Genomic DNA, 4347 nt, shown 5'->3' with positions numbered 1-4347 from the left:
ATACGACGCCTGTTGCAATTGGGTTTCTCCGCCGTACCAGCTAGATCGCGGTCGTCTTGTTTGGGTTCTTGAGAAGGAGGCCCGCATAACTCGTCACCGTACCCATGTTCGGCAAAGTACTTATCGACGTTGGTAAATGTACCATCGTCGTTGTTGTCGTCGTCCGGATCCTGTGCCATATGCATGTCCGGATCCTGTGCCATAGGGATGTTCGACATGTACGGTAGCGTTGCGGCGTTCTTGCCATGGCTTGGCGCTGGCACGACTGGCGGTCTTGTCTGTGGGGTGGTGTCCCCCGCCCCCAAACGAATCTGGCTCTTCGGCCAAAGCAGGGGCCAGTTTACGCAGGCGCTGAGGGTCATCTCATCTTCTTCGTCGGCCCCAGCGGGTCGAATCGGAGGTAACAGCTTGTCGCAGCCTGGCAGCACCCGAACCACTTCAACCCTATACATTGTGGGTGGCATCGGATTACCGTGGAACACGGGGTTTCCCGGTTGAACGATTCTACCCTTGGCGACATCGACTAACTCGCCGCCCAAGAAGTGCAGGAGAGTGCAAGGAACGTCGGCGGCGCCCTGCGAAAACATGTAGGGCATCAGGGATGCCCAATCAAAGGCAAGGAGATGAAGTCCTCGACCGAGAGGCTTAGTTACCGTGATGCCGTCGAGCTCGGCTAATGTCGAGGCACCGCTAACGGCGGGCGTGCAACTGACGGACGGGCCGCTTGCTGGCGAGGTGCCGGCCGGCGTACACTCGGGTGCATTAAGCTCCAATGCCGGCATCGAAGACACCAATACTGCCGCCGCCGGAGACACCAATGGCGCCGCCGCTGTAGACACCAATACAGCCGCCGCCGGAGACACCAATGGCGCCGCCTGCGCGTTGTGCGAGTTGCTGGCCGTGAAGCTGGGAATCGGGGGCGGCCCCTGTTGGCCACCCGCAATCCACGTCGTTATCCCATGAATCAAGGTAGGCATAATGCCGGTGAGCGTCGATCCCAATTGTTGTTGCACTTGCTCTTGGACCATCTCCGGAATCCGCGCCACTTGCGCCTTGAGTGCTTCAACCTCACGCGACTGGCTTTCCGAGCTGGTCTTTTTCTCCTTTCGCCCACCAGCGGCATAGTATGACGACCATTTTGTGGACAAGCCTTTGCCGTCCACACGACCAGCTGATGTCGGCTTATTGAGCTTATCCCTGTTTTTCATTACGTTCAACGCCCTATTCAAAGGGGTGTCGAAAGGGGAGCTCTGAGACGACCCCGCGCTACTGCTTTCTTTGTCCCGCGGAAGGAACGTGAACCATTTAGAAATATTGGGGATTAATTAGAATGCAACCATATGGAGCTAATTACGCGGGGGTGTATTCCTTACCAGAACAAGCTCAAGCTCCTTGGTCTTCGGATCCGTGGTAAGCTCCTTTGTTACCGGGTCCTCCTTGTACCGGGCCCTGAGAAAGTTCCTGGTTTGCTTGTCACTGTATTTCTCGAAGCGGGGCGGCAGGCCTTGCTCGGCACGCTCCGCGTCCTCCTTGTCCCATACAGGCTCCGCCACTCTGTAACCGCCGGGACCGAGTTGGTGGACCCCTATGTTCAACTGCCGCATTTCTTCCCCCCACTGACTTGATTCGGGGTTGCAGGGCTATTGCACTTGATCTTGAACTCCTTGTAGTCATCTTCGCTAATCAAAGGATATTTCGCCTTGATCTTCTCATAACTATCACCTTTGTCAATCATTGCCCTCACCGTGCTTTTCCAAGTAGACAGGGCCGTGCTCATCATCGTGAGGGCGGCACCGTTCACTTTATTACCCGAGAGGCATGTGTTTGCGAACTCAGCGGGGAACTTGTATCGTTCGTGCAGCTTCGTGAAGAGGAGGCTGCGCAAATTCCCTCGGTCCTTATGCCTTAGGTTCTCGGTGTTGATCGAGGCGGTGCTCCGGAGAATGCACCCGAGCTGAATCGAGTACCCCTTGACTACGTGTTTGGGCGCCGTTGGATGCCCGTCGGAGTTCACTTCAGTAAATTCCTCCCTAACGGTGTCGAGCACGTTCGGGCGCCGGTCCTTCCCTTTCCTCTTCGGTTGGCTGCCATCTGTGCGTGCGCCTCCATCATCAGTGGTGGCATCCGCGGCGCCATCATCAGTGGTGTCATCCCCGACGCCACTAGGGGTTGTGTAGTCAGGATCGGTGTCTTCCGCGGCTTCCTCATAGCGGTGAGGTTCTTCCTCCAACTCCTGGGACAGCTCCCAGAATTGCTTGCCTCCTGAACCGCCGACCTCATCGTTGTGGGCCATGTTTTTCTCTAAATAGGAAAAAAGTTTGGTCAAAAAGTTGGTTATTGTCAAGGAACAAGATCATGGTCTCATCATTTAGGGTTTGTCGACACCGAGGCATCCTAAAAGCTAAGCTTTTATCATTTAGGGTTTGTCGATGCCGAGGCACCCTAAAAGCCTAAGCGTACATCATTTAGGTTCTCATCGACACCGAGGCACCCTATAGAAGCCAAGTTAAGTTTTCATCATTTAGGGTTTATCGATGCCGAGGCACCCTAGGTTGGGCCTAATCACTTGGCACTAATCACTTGGCTCTATTGCCACCTATGTTGGATTTATCATCTAGGGTTTATCGATGCTAAGGAGAATTCTAAGTTGGGCTTAATCACTTGGCTCTATTGCCACCTATGGTTTAATGCAACAAGAATGGCGGGGCAGTTGATCCTACTTAATTAAGTACTAAGATACCCCGGCCCATGCATTAGTCGCAAGTACCCCATATGTCCTATTTTTAGCAAAGTCATGCTAAAATTCACGGAAAATTTCGGCATGACCTTTGCTGAAAATAGGACATATGGAGTACCCGAATTTGCCGGAACGGAAGTTAATCGACATTCCGGCAAACTCAAGGGCCTCTCTGGGTACCTGCAAATTCATCACGACACAATGGTCGGAGACAAAACCCAGCAAACTAGCAAGATGATCATCATCTTTGCAAGTCATTACTTGTCAAATTCAGAAGAAGGAACAATTTATTTGTGACATAGTTGGCCCATACAGAAGAAGCAACACCCTGCACTAGCCTAAAAACAAGTGAAGTTTCACCCATATAAGAACAACTTTATAAAATCAGAGAAGTTGCTAAATTTTTTGTATCCTTCATATACACTGGAGTACAATGCTTTATAATGTTCCATCATCATTACAGAAAATTGACAATTGTCCATAACAGTTAACTACTAGGAGATTATTTCAGTTTTACATGCAGATTTTGACCAAAAAACACATGGTCTTTTTAACAGTTTTCAGTTTGGACAGAATACTGAAAACTACATTTATGTATCAACAACATCTTGTTTGCCCCCTTCAAGGGGCAGTTAGTTGGCCCTATGCAATTCAAGCATCTACACCCACCTACCAGTTGGCTGGACCTGCAGTTAGCCAGCCATGAACCAACATTTTTTGTGGGTATAAAGCAAAGAGCTTGTGCATAATTACAAGGGTTATGACCCTCTTTTCCCGTTGAAAAGAAAAGGGCATAAAGAGGGGGAGAAGAGCAGGCCCAAGAGAAGGGGGACAAACGCATGGGCATGCTTTCGAGCACTCATTTCCTTGGTCCTATCAAAAGTTGGACAAAAGCAATGCAGTACTCACTAGATCTATCCATCACCCTAGAAAAAATGCACTCCTAGTACATGGCTACTGCTATTTTTCTACTGCTAGGAAAAACATCACTCATTGGAAATGAAAATCTCAGTACCGGCATTTTGAACTTTGAAATGAAATACAGTAGTAGTATTAGTAGTATATGGAGACCGCAAAAGCTATGTTTTTTCTCAATTCAGATATCTAACCACAAAAACTGGATATACTACTCTTATACTCTTATACTACTCTTATACTGTCAGAACATACTCTTATACTGTCAGATATCTAACCACAAAAACTGGATGTACAAATATCATAAAATCTGGATATTGTAGAGCTTTTAGAAACAACACAGAATTCCTACTCTTATACTGTCAGAACATACTGTCAACCTTGATCTTGAACATGTTGTTACTTGCAAGAGCTAGGTTTGTTAGTTACAGAATTCAGTTAAGGAGTAAATCTTGAACTGTAGAACAACCTAGCACAAGCAGATTAGAGAAGCCTATGGTTCCTATCCTTGAGTAGCATGATTAGAGATGAGTAGATCTCCTAAAGGTGTCCTAAGCACCTGCTGTTACTCTTGGAAGCAATGCAAACATGTAAAAGTTATTACTGTTGACAATACTACTCAAATATCCAACTAATTAGTACACTAGCTGCAGCCCAAATACTATCGGATATTTGTGCTGGAGCTTGATAAATTG

Source organism: Triticum dicoccoides, chromosome 2A (genome assembly GCF_002162155.2).
Source record: "Triticum dicoccoides isolate Atlit2015 ecotype Zavitan chromosome 2A, WEW_v2.0, whole genome shotgun sequence".
In the NCBI taxonomy this organism is placed as follows: domain Eukaryota; kingdom Viridiplantae; phylum Streptophyta; class Magnoliopsida; order Poales; family Poaceae; genus Triticum; species Triticum dicoccoides.
The sequence above is the reverse complement of the archived record's forward strand: the minus strand, read 5'-3'. Positions refer to the sequence as shown.